Raw genomic sequence first — 15,923 nt, forward strand, 5'->3', positions numbered from 1 at the left:
CATGACTGACGCGCGCGTGTGGGAGCATGTTGCTAGGATTGGCACGCACAAGTTGACGCATTCGCGGATCAAAGGCAACGGTTTTTTACCTAAGGCAACGGTAACAAAAAAAACCGTTGCCAAAGTTACTGGTATAGACAACGATTTTGATAGAAAACTTTAAACAATGGTTTTGAACCGCTACTCGATAAAGAACGGTTTTAAACCGTTCTCTTTCATGATCCAATGGTTTAAAATCATAACTGAATAGGCAACGGTTTGAAACTGTTGTAGTTTTATTATTCACAAAGACAACGGTTTTAAAGCGTTACCGTTAGTGTTGTTTTTTGACAACGGTTTTAATACCGTTGCCATTTAATAGTCATCTAAGACAACGATTTTAAAGAGTTACTATTAGTTTCTTTTTTTGGCAACAGTTTTTTAAAATCATTCCTTTTGTGACTTTTGACAACGATTTTTTGTAGTTATATATCTTTTATTTACAATAATTTTCTCATATTGCATTAAAATTAATATTCCAACTATTTTTTTAATTTAGTGTCAATAAATAACCTTAACTATTTGAATCAAATTACTAAAGAAAACTAATTGAATATTTACCATCAAATTTGATTTTTAAAGTATTCTATAAGATTCATACATATTTGTGAATCTTTTAGAAGTCAAATAAACTAAGATACTTTAAAATTACATAATAAGAGTCTAAGTCATAACCATATCTAATCATAAAGAAAAAAGATTGATATATTACAATAGCAAATAGATTCCTCATCATCTTCACAAATTGGTGATTTTTACTCTCTAATATTTGATCTTCATAATTTGTGTGATTAAGTTCTTTTTCTACTTCATAATAATTTTCCTGTGAACAAAAAAATTAGCAAATTAAATATAATGTTAAGCCTAATGCTAATAATCGAAGGAATGGAAGTTTGATTTAGGCTTACCAATAGCAGTAGTTATGTTGGATGTGATTAGGATTATCACATTTGGAGATGATATTAACTTGTCAATCTGAGTTAGTAATGCATTTACAACCTGAAATATTCATATTTAAGGATTACTAACACATTACGCATATACCCAAGAAAATCCAACATCTCTCGGTTGCATTTTTTAAATGATATTTAACATTCTCGCACACTATTTAAAAAAAGAAAGAAAAAAAGGAACAGCAGGGAAGAAAAGGGGTATTTTCCTCCAGGAAGGACCAGAGAGATTGGTATACCCGAATAGAATCTGAAGGTTCTGAACCGGATATAAAAGCTTTCCTCGCCGCAGCAAGGCTTTCAACTTCATCTGCATGACCACACACTTAACCCAAAGCACATGACAAGCATATAGCATTAAGTTAAATTTTGTTCTGCCTCACCAATCAAAACAAATACTAGATTGCTTTCTTCTTTACCATTTCTTGAATCTTTTGGAAAAGTTTTGAAACCTAAACAACAAGGAAACACAATTGTGCATTCAGTGCAACAATACAACATAATAACAGTTCATCTATCAATAACCTTTGAAGTGATAACAAATTCGAAATTCATCAAATATAAAGCATTGGTACTTCTAATAACTATTGTACATGCATACCAGCTTGCCATTTTCAAAAAACCATTTACTGAATAAAGAATGTGCATTCACTTCAATAACCTGGCACTGTGGAAATCTGAGAATGTGGCATTCACTTTAATTCTATTTTTCTAGATAGAACTCATTATTGTTTGTTAAGAATCTATCCAACAATTTTACTTGCATTAGTAAAACTAGATTCAAATAAATAAAGGTAAACATGATTAGCTTAAAACACATTCAAAATGATATTACAGTCAACATCCCTAAGTTTCAAAATCCACAAATTTCAGGTTCATATAACTTCATTTAATTAATTAATTATCAATTGGAAGTGGAGCCCTGTTTTCATAAACCAGTTCAGAGTTTTCAGCAAACAACCGACCTTCCAAGTGACTTATCTAACTCTAAAAAATAGATATGAACATGAAACTTGTACTCACTTAAAATAGACTGATAGATCTTTAAAATCCTTTTGAAATCAACTCAAAATTCTAGTTAATTAAAAGTTATAGCATCTGCAAGTTGGTACTGTAGAACCAGAAAACCAGAAAAATCTACAGCAACCACTAAACTTCAAAAAATCATATCTTCCAAACCACTTGGCCAAATTCCCTGAAATTTTTATGGAATTTTCAAGACACACTAAAGTTTTACAGAAAAATAATTTCATCTAAAAATTAGGTCTGGACGGCTCCCAAAAAGTCATTCATTCTGCTTCTAATTATGCAGATTTCTGCAGAAATTCTGCACAAAGTATTTCTAACAACCTCATATACCAAATCCTATATTCAAGCCTAGGATTAATCTAAAACCACATTTCTAAATTTCTTTTTACTAACAAAAGTTTCCCAAGAACTCTTAATTCAATATATCACAATTTCATATCATAGGTTCAACGTAACCATATTATCATAGCATCCATTCTTCAGCATCTCATCTATAACAACATATCTCATGTTCTGATTCATCAAATGAATTTCCAGCAACCATAGCAACATTCCATACACAAAAACATCATCAACAAGTACTAGAAACAAGTATAACTTCAAAATACACAATATCGTCAATAATCACTACATTAAATCATTAAACGAATCACCAACTACAGCCATGATTCAACTCAATTCCAACAATTATTCACACAAAGCAACCATAAACCATTTGCAGTTACTCATTTAATTTTATTGGCATTTATAACTTAAAACATTTATTTTTAAAACAAATCCCCTACATCAATTAGTCGAGACCGCAGAATTTAAACGCGACAAACCCTCTTATTCTAAATTCACAGCAGCAATGGCTTAGACCCAGCAGTAGCAATAGCAGTAACATTATCAATAATCATAGCTATAGGGGCTGAAATAAAATAAAACGAGAATAGGGTAACCAATGAAATAGCAGCAGAGCAAGAAAGGAAACAGAGCAAATTAGAAGAAGGGATCTAGACCATATCAGAGGTACTTCGTCGGCATCCCCCTTTTTTTTGAAACCGCAACGGTGATTTGGCAGCAGCGGTGGCGGCTAAACAGCCCTCTGTCTCTCGGCACAAACCTCACACGACTCCTTTCCTTGTTCTCAAGGCTCCTCTCTCCTTTCGCACATGCAACAGATGATGGCGGCCATAGAAGTAGCGGTAGCGCTAGAGCCTTCGGTGGTGATGACGGGGTCACGACGTGACGGCGGTGACGGAACACAACAGCAGTGACGATTCTAACGGCGACTGGTCCCTCAGCGGTGGTAGAACGCGACGGCTCTTCTCCTCCGACGCGGCTCCTCTCCTGCTCGCGACAACGCCGGCGACGACTCCCCATGGACAGCGACTGGGCGGCGCAATTCCTTCCTCTATCGCGGTCCTCTCTCTCGCTTCAGTTCTGATCCGTAATGAAGATGACTTCGCGTACAGCAGCGGCGGCAAGGCGCGGTTTCCCTTCCTCTCCTCTTCTCCCTTCGGTTCTTACTCTCAGATCTCTCTCTCTCTATGTATGTTTATGTGTCTGTGCATGTTTGTTTATTTGGTGTGTGGTGTGTGTTGTGAGTGAGTAGCTGTGAGAAAGGGTGAAGTGGCTCAGTGGAGAATGAACAGGTGGTAGGGGGAGGGGTACATGTGTGTGTGGGTTGGGTAGAAAGGGGTTAGGGTTAATGAATTAGGAATTAGGGTTTAGAATTGGGAATTTAGGATTTGAGTAGAGTTTTGAGTTAAAACTCAATTTAATTATTTTAATCAATATAATTAATTTTAAGAATACTATTTTATTCTTCAAATTACAAATTATTTGTAATTAAATATTTTAATTTAAAATTATAGATAAATAAATAATTTTTTTTAGTTCATAATATTAATCAAAACTTTAAATTATTTCAATTTAAATTATATACAAAACTCTCTTTCATCTCCAATTACTAAAACTCTGAATTTTAATTAAGCAAAAATCATTAATTTTAGTAAATCAAAAATATTTAATTTATAATTGAAATTTATATAAAACCAAATTAATTTAAAACATGAAGTCTCATAACCTTTCTAAAAAGAAAATCATATATATAATTATAAATAATTCATTATTTATTTTCTAAAAATCTGGGGCTTACAAAAATTATCAACAAATATGATAAATTATAAATAAATTATTATTTAATTTTCCAAAAATTTGGGTTGTTACAAGTTTGGCATTGTTCGATGATGGCTCTAATGGTAAGTGGTGTCGGTTATGGAGCGCTAGGGCTAATAGAGGAAGGAAAAATTAACACATCTCTATGTTTTATTTTGAAGAGAGGTTGTTGAAATTTTTTTAAAGTGTTAAAAAAATATTATCTTAAATTTTAGAGTGGGAATGAAACCAAAAATATATCATTGTTATAAATTTATTTTAAATTTATTTCTTCTATAAATAATATTTGTAATATATTTATAACAATAATTTTGAGTGTTCTAAAAATTTAATATTTATAGAGAAAATTATTTAAATTTGTATAATTATTTAAATAATATAAGAAAATTATTGTTTGATAAAAAATTATTGTAATGGTTATAAAACCGTTCTTTAAAATAGTCAAAGAGAACGGTTTTATTTTGTTGCTATAACGTAATGAAAAATTGAACTTCAATAGTAACACTGTAAAAACCGTTGTCTAAGACCATCTAATTGAACGGTTTTAAAGTGTAGCATTTTGGCAATGGTTTTTATGCGTTTCTTTTGTACAATTATTTAAACAACAACAAAAAATTGTTGCTTAAAACCAAATCATGGTAACGGTTATAAAACCATTCTTTAAAATAGTCAAAAAGAACAGTTTTAATTTGTTGCTATAAAATAATAAAAAATTGAATTCAATAGTAACACTATAAAAAACCGTTGTCTAAAACTATCTAAGAGAACGGTTTTAAGGCGTTGCAAAATTTGGCGTTGCTAAAGCCCATATTTGTTGTAGTGGGGGGATCAATCATTTTATACTTTACACACAATTTGAGCTAGTTTTTGGTTCTCATGTTCTAGGGAGAGAAACTCTTGATCATCTCTAGATCTAGTTTGATTTGAGCTTCCATTGTTGAATTTCTGAATTGGATTTTGTTAATCTTTGTTTCAATTACTTAATTTGACTTACTGCCCAAGTTTCATGGCTTACCTGCTCAAGAGCCCATAAAGCACCTCAGGAATTTTCAGATAGCCTGCTCAACTAATAGGCGTCACGGTGGAGATGAAACTACTATTTGGCTATATGCCTTCCTATTTTCTCTCGAGGGAAAGGCAAGGGTGTGGTTCTACACTCAACCTGAAGCAGTTGTTACCAATTGGTATCTGCTTAGAAGGGAATTCCTAGAAAACTACTTTCCAGCTGAAGTTACAGATAGACTGAGGAAGGAAATTTCCTGCATAATCCAAGGCAAGTCAGAGACCCTTTATGAATATTGAGAACGCTTCAGAAATCTCCTAGACTCATGCCTCCACCACAAGATTGACCAGTTGGTGTTGATCAGCTACTTCACACAAGGCATGAAGCCTCAGGATAAGACTACATTAGATACTGCAAGTAATGGTTCTCTGAAGAAGTACAAGATGGCGACAGAAGCTTGGCAACTGATCACTGATGTAGCTGAATCTACCCAGAATGTCAGGCACAGGAGCAACCATCCCAAGGCTATTGCAGAGGTTTTCTCTAGTAGTGAGACTGCTGCTCTCACACAGACTCTGGGAGAGATGACCAACATACTGAAGTAGCTACAGCTGAATCAACAACAACTTCAGCCTTCCCCATAACAACAGAGTCAACAGTTGGTTCCTCAGAGAGTGTGTGGAATATGTGCTTGTTATACTCATTACACTGATGAGTGCCCGCAGCTCCAACAAGAAGACAACAGCTTGGCAACTACCCATAATTTCTATGACCGCCCAAATCAAGGATACTATCAACAAGGCAGAAATTATAACCAAAGTGGAAGCTACAATCAAGGTTGGCAAGACAACTCCAACCAGGGGTGGAGAGATAATTCCAACCAAGGATGGAAGGACAACTACAATAGAGGAGGCAGAGACAACAATGGAAATTAGAGGTGGAACAACAACAACAACAACAGACAGCAGAACCCTCCTTACCAACAACAAAACCAAAACTAGCCTTACAGAGAACCTCACCAAAGGCAGTCCCAAGTGCCTCAGAACAACCAACAGCAAGTCCCTCAAATTACTTATCCCTCTTTTTCTACCAATGATGAGATGCTTCACTCTATTGCACATGGACAGAAAGATCTTCAGAATACACCTACCTCTAGCATCAATGGTCTTACCTCCACTTTACAAGCTCTCATCTCCCGACTGGAACTACCTTCTACCCCCATCAATCAACCTTCAAGCTCCAGTGCACTACCTTCTCAACCTCGGCCCAACCCCAAAGGTGGAATCAATGCCATCACTTTGAAGTCTGGTACCACACTGTCAGAGAGGAGTCATAAGGAGTCAAGCTCAAAGGACAACACCCGAGTTGAAGACATTGTTGAGGTGGCGGATGCTGAAGAGGAGGATGAAGTACATGACAGGGTTGAAACAGAAGCAGCTCAACCAGAGAATAGCACATCAATAGAGGCTGAAGCTACAAGGGACGCCATCCCTATCCCATTTCCACACCTTGCTAGGAAATCCAGAAAGCAGATGGAACTCAATCCAAAGATGGTGGAGATCTTCAAAAAGATTGAGGTAACCATTCCCCATTTTTAATGCCATTCACCAGGTGCCTAAATATGCGAAGTTTCTAAAAGATTTATGCATGAATAAAGATAAATTACAGGATTTAGAAACTATTCCTCTAGGTAGCTCCATATCTGCTTTAATGGGTGATATACCAGAAAAATGTAGTGATCCAGGTCCATGCATGGTAACCATTACTATAGAGGGTGTAAAATTTTCGAACTGCATGTGTGATTTAGGCGCGTGTGTTAGTATAATGCCATTATCTGTATATGATGCTTTGAGGCTCCCTCCCTTAAAAAGGTCGGCAGCATGTTTTGTTTTGGCAGATAAAAGCATTATCTCTGTGGTTGGAATTGCTGAGGACGTGCTGGTGAGCATTAAGGGGATCACATTTTGGTGCGGTTATTTATAACCACAAACTAACCGGCAAGTGCACCGGGTTGTACCAAGTAATACCTCAGGTGAGTGAGGGTCGATCCCACGAGGATTGATGGACTAAGCAACAATGGTTGATTAATTTACTTAATTAGGCAAACAAAAAGGAGTGTTTGAATGTTCAAGAAGCATTAAACAATTGTTCAGAAATTAAAATAGTAAAGTAAATGAGTTGGAAATAAAATATGGAGAAGACAGTTAAGGTTTCAGAGTTATCTATTTTTCCGGATTAACTTTTCTTACTAACTATTTTAATCATGTAGGATTTAATTAATGGCAAACTACATGTGACTAGACCCTAATTCCTTAGACCTTTCTAGTTTCCTCTGAAATTCATCAACTGCCATTTCCTTGGTCAATTAATTCCAATCAGAGGGTGATGATCAAATTCCAGTTTATATGTCACAAAAACTCTAATTGCCCAAAAATTAAAGGATTATATTCACGTATCCCGTTAAATCCAGATAATTAAAATTTAGGAGAATATGTTTTCAAGCTGTTGTTCAAGTAAAGAACTTTTCCTAGTTATACAAGAACTCAAATAGAAAGAGGGTCATACTTTCGTTCTACCCACATTCATAAGATAAAGAGCGAAAACAATTCTTGAAATATAAATCAAAACATGAACTAAAATAGAAAAATAATAAAATTAATCCATACAATAGACAAAGCTCCTAACCTTAATAGTGGAGGTTTAGTTGCTCATGGTTCAGAGAAAAATAAGGATTCTGATAAAATGTATTTTGGTAGTTTGAATGGAATAATGTTGTGCTGAGGTGGAATGAAAAGTTAACTAATTCCAATCCCCTTTTATATCTAATCCTAATAAATTTAAAATCTATCTTCTAAAACTAAAATAATATCTTTTTCTATTTTTAAAATAAAAATTAAAGTTTTAATCAGAATTAATTAAAGCAATCAGCATGTCTTCAATTGATGGATGGGGACCACTTCCTTTATAGGGTCCACGCCTAACTTGGAGTGGGCATAATCATTCTTGTGTGAATCTCCCTTGAGTCTCTGCTATCCCCTGGCTCTAGTCTATATTTCTGGGCCAAAAAGTGGGTCAAAACTCGGCCTAAAATCGCCCCCAGCATTTTCTGAGTTTTCTACATGTCGCGCATGTCACGCGTACGCGTCAGTCACGCGTACGCGTCAGTCACGCGTACGCGTCGATGATCTTCTTTGCGTGTCACGCGTCGCTGAGCAAATTTGCTTTTCACGCGTACGCATCAGGTACGCGCACGCGTCGCCATGGATAGCGCCGAATCACGCGTACGCGTCAAGCACGCGCACGCGTTGCTCCTCGCTGGTCAGCTCCTTTGTTTCTTCTCTTTCTCTGCAGAAACACCATCAAATCCATCCGAATGCTACCTAAAATGAATAAAATTGTACAAGACTCAAAGTAGCATCCATAGTGGCTAAAAGATAATTAATTCTTGATAAAAACTTAACAAATTTAATGCAAATTCACTAGGAAAAGATAGGAAAGATGCTCACACATCACAATACCAAACTTGAATTGTTACTTGTCCTCAAGCAACCAAACTAATATAGGCTTAAAATGTGAATTTGCATGAGAGTGAGAGTTTAATTAAGCTCTTGTCTCTTCTTATAGTGGGGTTTACAACTGCAATCCTGAATAGTTTTGGCATCTCACTCTCCCTTGAATCAGAAGGATGTCAGTGTCATTCGGAATTAGAATCCGGATAATATTATGAATTCTCTGATCTTTTGCAACTCAATTTAACCCTTGAACACAACAGTTTTTCTTTTCTTTGGTGCTTTGCACCTTGAGCCTAGCCGTGACTTTAAATGTTGTGTCTCAAGTTTTACTTGACACAGAAACACCACAAGCACTTAACTGGGGGACTCTCTTTTAGTTATAAATATTATTATTTTTATTAGTATTATATATATATATTCAATTACTCCCAGACAGTGGTGCTCAAAGCCTTTGGCGTACTCTGAAATTGATCTCGACTATAAATGTTTTGTCTCAAGGATTACTTGACACAGAAACACCACAAGCTTGTGACTAGGGAAACAACTCTTTGAGCTTTTAATCATGTCTGACCTCCCTAGTCATTGATGCTCAGAGCCTTGGACCTTGCTTTTATTTTTCTTTTGCTATTTCTTTTGCTTCAAGGATTAAACTTTCATTAATTTCAGAGAAATCATAATAATTCTCTAAATTCCCATTCCTTGTATATCAACATTCTTTGATTCAAATTTAAATATGCACTGTTCATGTCATGCATTCAAAATCATAGAAAGTACCATCATATCTAAGTAAATAAGACTATTCTTCAATATAAACTCACTTTCTCATGCAATACATTATTTCTGTATTTTTTATTTGAATTCAAGCTCAGTGAGTAATACATGAGACATCTTTTCGGAATTAAAGCAATTAAGAAAATACTTTAGACCTAGGATTCTAACTAATAATGGATCATGCAACAAACAAAGCAAAATAGCAGAAAATCGGAATATAATATAATAAAAGCGAGAAGGAATATAGAATGAAAGGAACTCAACCACCTTAGTTATCCTAGCGGTCATTTTATTTTTCAGGTTGTGCTCCTCCTGTGAAGATGATTTGCCTCCCATTTGGTGGCATAAAATAAACAGAAAATCTATAAGCAAAGCGTCAACACCAAACTTAAAGGTTTGCTTGTCCTCAAGCAAAGAAGAACTGAAAACAAAAACAACTAGTAAGATGAAAGAAGAATAAAAGGATAAAAAAACAAGAGAGAATTAGGATTGGGAGAGAAAGAAAGAAAATTAAAACTAGGCGGCGAACTAGTGTAATTGTACGGCGCAAGCGACGCATACACGTACAGCATGCGTACGCGTGGGTCACGAATTTTCCTTAATGATGCGTGAGCGTCAGGCATGTGTCCACGTGCCGATGATTTGTGCGATTCGCACGAAGCCAGCCGCGCGCACGCACAACTCTCTATTCGCGTGGCTTGGGAACCAATAATTTCATGCGTTGCGTGTGTGTCATGCACGCGCACGCGTGAATGGCCATTTGTGCAGATGACATGCACGTGTCAGGGACATGTCCGCGTGACTAAATTTGTGCCTCTAGCACACTTTCAGTCCCAAGCCAGCACAACTCTCTACCCAAACACTCATTGACGCTGATTTTCACGGTCACGCGTACGCGTCGATGACGCGCATGCGTGGATGGCTAAAATCACAGATGATGCACACGTGTGGGGTACGCGTACGCGTGGGCTTTTTTGTGTGAAAGGCATCATTCCTACGTGATGAGCGGATAATTTATACGCTTTTTGGCATTGTTTTTAGGTAGTTTTTAATATGTTTTAGTCACTTTTTATTATATTTTTATTAGTTTTTAAATAAAAATCACATTTCTGGACTTTACTATGAGTTTGTGTGTTTTTCTATAATTTTAGGTATTTTCTGGCTGAAATTGAGGGAGCTGAGCAAAAATCTGATTCAGGCTGAAAAAGGACTGCTGATGCTGTTGGATTCTGACCTCCCTGCACTCGGAATGGATTTTTTGGAGCTAAAGGATTTCAATAGGCGCATTCTCAATTGCGTTGGAAAGTAGACATCCAGGGCTTTTCAGCAATATATAATAGTTCATACTTTGTTTAAGGATAGACAACGTAAACTGGCATTCAACGCCAGTTCCATGTTGCATTCTGGCGTTAAACGCCAGAAACAGGTTACAAGTTGGAGTTAAACGCCAGAAACAGGTTACAACCTGACGTTTAACTCTGGAAACAGCCTAGGCATCTTTGACGGCATGAGTCTCTAAACTCCATTGTTGGGGGTTAGGAGCTCTGCTGTGTCTCGATGAATTAATGCAATTATTTCTGTTTTCTATTCAAACACGCTTGTTTCTATCTAAGATGTTCATTCGCACTTCAATATGATGAATGTGATGATCCGTGACACTCATCACCATTCTCAATCTATGAACGTGTGCCTGACAACCACTCCTATTCTACCTTCGATTGAATGAGTATCTCTTGGATTCCTTAATCAGAATCTTCGTGGTATAAGCTAGAATCCATTGGCAGTACTCTTGAGAATCCGGAAAGTCTAAACTTTGTATGTGGTATTCTGAGTAGGATTCAGGGATTGAATGACTGTGACGAGTTTCAAACTCACAAGGGTTGGGCGTAGTGACAGACGCAAAAGGATCAATGGATCCTATTCTAGCATGAGTGAGAACCGACAGATGATTAGCCGTGCGGTGACAGCGAACCTAGACCATTTTCACTGAGAGGACGGATGGTAGCCATTGACAACGGTGATCCACCAACACACAGCTTGCCATACAAGGAACATTGCGTGCGTGAAGAAGAAGACAGGGGAAAGCAGAGATTCAGAAGACAAAGCATCTCCAAAACTCCAACATATTCTCCATTACTGCATAACAAGTATTTATTTCATGCTCTTTTATTTTTCGCAATTCAAATTGATAATCATAATTAATATCCTGACTAAGAATTACAAGATAACCATAGATTGCTTCAAGGCAACAATCTCCATGGGATTCGACCCTTACTCACGTAAGGTATTACTTGGACGACCCAGTGCACTTGCTGGTTAGTGGTACGAGTTGTGAAAAGTGTGATTTACAATTCGTGCACCAAGTTTTTTGCGCCGTTACCGGGGATTGTTCGAGTTTGGACAACTGACGGTTTATTTTATTGCTTAGATTAGGAAAAAGTTTTTCTTTTTAGTTTAGAGTCTTCTATTATTGGTTTTGGTTAAAATTTTTTTTTAAATCCTTATTTTCTCTTTTTAAATTTTTCAAAAATTTTATAAACTGATAATTGAGTTTTTCTGTTTAAGTTTAGTTTCATATTTTAAGTTTGGTGTCAATTGCATGTTTTTATTTTCTTTTAAATTTTTGAATTTGTGTTCATTGTTCTTTCTTAATCTTCAAGTTGTTCTTGTTTATTTTCCTTGTTTGATCTTTAGTTTTTCTTGTTTTGTGATTTTTCTTGTGCATTTTCGAATTATTAGTATCCCAAAAAAAATTTATTAAAAATAAAAATTTATACCTTAAATTCCTTTATTAAAACACTTTAAATTTATAGCTCAATTGGCTAGAGCAGTGTGCTTATGTTCTTGGTAATTGGGAATTTTCTTTCTAAAATCTTTTCAAAAATAATTTTTCTTTGAATAAATCTTGTGCCAAACTTTAAGTTTGGTGTTCTCCTGTTAACTTTTCTTTAGTTTTCAAAAATTTTATTTTGGTTTTCTAAAAAATTTTAAGTTTGGTGTTCTTTCTTCATGTTCTTGTTGTTCTTGTGAGTCTTCAAAGAGTTCTTGAGTCTTCCTTGTGTTTTGATCTTAAAATTTTTAAGTTTGGTATTCCTTGGTGTTTTCCCTCCAAAATTTTCGAAAACAAGGAGTATTAGATCTAAAAATTTTAAGTTGTGTGTCTTTTGTGTGTTTTTCTGTTTCATAATAAAATTCAAAAATCAAAAAAAAATATCTCCTCTAACTATTTTTGAGCAAATTTTTCGAAATTTTTTCAAAAAAATTTAGATTTTTATTTTAAAATTTCTATTTTATCTCATCTTAGTTTTAAAAATTTCAAAATTCAAATTTTTTCAAAAAAAATCATATCTTTTTCAAAATTTTATCTTATCTTATTTCAAATTTCAAATTTTCAAATTTAAAATTTAAATTTCAAAACTTTTTAATTTAAATTCCTTATCTTCTCTTACCTAACTTATCTTATCTTTTCTAATCTCAAATCTTAAAATCAAATCTTTTTCATATCTTTTCTTTATTTTATTTTATTTTATTTTCTTACAAGTATCTTTAATTTTAAGACATATCTTTTTCAAAACTTCCTGACCAATTTCGCTCTCTTCATTTTTTCGAAAATCCTCACCTACATCTTTTTCAAATCTTTTTAATTAATTAATTCAGTTTTCAATTTTCTTTTATTTCTTTTTCTTCTAATTTTAGAAAATATAGTCAATTTTTCATTTATTTTATTTAATTTTAATTTCAGTTTTCAAAAAAAATTTAAAATATATTTTCTTTGCAATTCATATCAATTCTATTTTATCTATCATGGATCTAAGTGGAAATGAACAGTCCCGAAGGACTCTGGGATCATATGGTAATCCCACTACTGCTGCATATGGGAGTAGTATCTATATACCCTCCATCAAAGCAGGCAGTTTTGAGCTAAATTCTCAGCTCATTGTCATGGTGCAGCAAAACTGCCAGTATTCCGGTCTTTCACAAGAAAAACCTACTGAGTTTCTGGCACAATTCTTGCAAATTGCTGACACAGTATGTGACAAGGAGGTAGATCAGGATGTATACAGGCTGTTACTGTTTTCGTTTGCTTAAAAGATCAAGCAAAAAGGTGATTAAATAACCAACCCACAGCAAGCATAAGGACATGGAAACAGTTATCAGACAAATTCCTGAATCAATATTTCCCTCCTAAAAGGATGACACAGCTAAGGCTGGACATCTAAGGCTTTAAACAAGAAGATGATGAATTCTTTTATAATGCCTGGGAAAGGTACAGAGGGATGCTAAGGAAATGCCCCTCTGAAATGTTTTCAGAATTGGTGCAATTAGACATCTTCTACTATGGGCTTATAGAAGGAGCTCAGACATCTTCTAATAAAAATATGGACGCACAATTGAATCAGACAAAACAGTAGTTATCAAAGCAGATAACAGATGAATGCCAAGCAGTTCAATTAAGAAGTGGAAATACATTAAATACCTCACTTCAGAGCAGCAGAAAGCCAAGAAAAGAACAACTGACAGAGGATGAGCAAAATATTATCCAAAATCCCTCTGAGGATAGTAAGAGCCCAGAGAGGAACAATTCTGGCGTTCAAATGCCAGAAACAAGCAAGGAGTTGGCGTCAAATGCCCAATGGAAGCTCAGTTATGGCGTTCAAACACCAGAAACAGGTAAGAAGCTGGTGTCTAACGCCAATCAAGCTTCTAACCCTGGCATTCAAACGCCAGTGAGGGATCAGACATACACAAGTGCTGATAACAACCCCTCTAAAAAGGCTTCTCCTACCACTTCTGTAGGAAATAAACTTGCAGCAACCAAGGTTGAGGAATACAAAGCCAAGATGCCTTATCCTCAAAAACTCTGCCAAGAGGAGCAGGATAAGCAATTTGCTTGCTTTGCAGACTATCTCAGGACTCTTGAAATAAAGATTTCATTTGCAGAGGCACTTGAGCAAATACCCTCTTATGCCAAGTTCATGAAAGAGATCTTAAGTTATAAGAAGAATTGGAGCGAAACTGAAAGAGTTCTCCTCACTGAGGAATGCAGTGCAGTCATTCTGAAAAGCTTCCCAGAAAAGCTTAAAGATCCCGGGAGCTTTATGATACCATGCATATTAGAGGGTGATTGTACCAAGACAGCTTTATGTGACCTTGGGGCAAGCATCAACCTAATACCTACATCCACTATCAGAAAGCTTGGTTTAACTGAAGAAGTCAAACCAACCAGGATATGTCTCCAACTTGATGATGGCTCCATTAAATACCCATCAGGCATGATTGAAGACATGATTGTCAGAGTTGGGCCATTCGCCTTTCCCACTGACTTTGTAGTGCTGGAAATGGAGGAGCACAAGAGTGCTACTCTCATTCTAGGAAGACCTTTCCTAGCAACTGGACAAACTCTCATTGATGTCCAAAAGGGGGAAGTAACCCTGAGGGTCAATGAGTATGAGTTCAAGTTAAATGCTGTCAAAGTCATGCAGCATCTAGACACTCCAAAAGACTTCATGAAAGTTGATCTTATTGACTCTTTGGTAGAGGAGATCAACATGGCTGAGAGTCTCAAATCAGAGCTAGAAGACATCTTTAAAGATGCTCAGCCTAATTTGGAGGATTCAGAGGAGATAAAAGAGCCTCTGGAAATTCCTCAGGAAGAGGAAAAACCTCCAAAACCCGAGCTCAAACCATTACCACCATCCCTGAAATATGCATTTCTGGGAGAAGGTGACACTTTTTCGGTGATCATAAGCTCTGCTTTAAATCCACAGGAAGAGGAAGCACTACTTCAAGTGCTAAGGACACACAAGACAGCTCTTGGGTGGTCCATAAGTGACCTTAAGGGCATAAGCCCAACTAGATGCATGCACAAGATCTTATTGGAGGATGATGCTAAGCCAGTGGTTCAACCACAGAGGTGGCTAAATCCAGCCATGAAGGAAGTGGTACAGAAAGAGGTCACCAAGTTACTGGAGGCTGGAATTATTTATCCTATTTCTGATAGCCCCTGGGTGAGCCCTGTCCAAGTTGTCCCCTAAAAAGGGAGTCATGACAGTGGTTCATAATGAAAAAAATGAACTGGTTCCTACAAGAACAGTTACAGGGTGGCGCATGTGTATTGACTATAGAAGGCTCAATACAGCCACCAGAAAGGATCATTTTCCTTTACCATTCATAGACCAGATGCTAGAAAGACTAGCAGGTCATAATTGTTACTGCTTTTTGGATGGCTATTCAGGCTACAACCAAATTGCACTAGATCCCCAGGATCAAGAGAAAACAGCATTCACATGTCCATTTGGAGTATTTGCCTACAGAAGGATGTCATTTGGGCTGTGTAATGCACCTGCAACCTTTCAGAGATGCATGCTCTCTATTTTCTCTGATATGGTGGAAAAATTTCTGGAAGTCATCATGGATGACTTCTCAGTATATGGAGACCCATTCAGCTCCTGTCTT

General features: G+C 36.1%; 1 long non-coding RNA gene across 1 annotated transcript; it reads right to left on the bottom strand.

Annotated features, from left to right (window-relative positions):
- On the bottom strand, positions 647-1,482 carry LOC107608453. The gene is made up of 3 exons (XR_001612864.2): positions 1,229-1,482; positions 948-1,038; positions 647-862 (listed from the first exon to the last, which is right to left on the bottom strand). It is a non-coding gene; the product is annotated as an uncharacterized LOC107608453 (long non-coding RNA).

The sequence above is a fragment of the Arachis ipaensis genome, chromosome B07 (genome assembly GCF_000816755.2).
Source record: "Arachis ipaensis cultivar K30076 chromosome B07, Araip1.1, whole genome shotgun sequence".
In the NCBI taxonomy this organism is placed as follows: domain Eukaryota; kingdom Viridiplantae; phylum Streptophyta; class Magnoliopsida; order Fabales; family Fabaceae; genus Arachis; species Arachis ipaensis.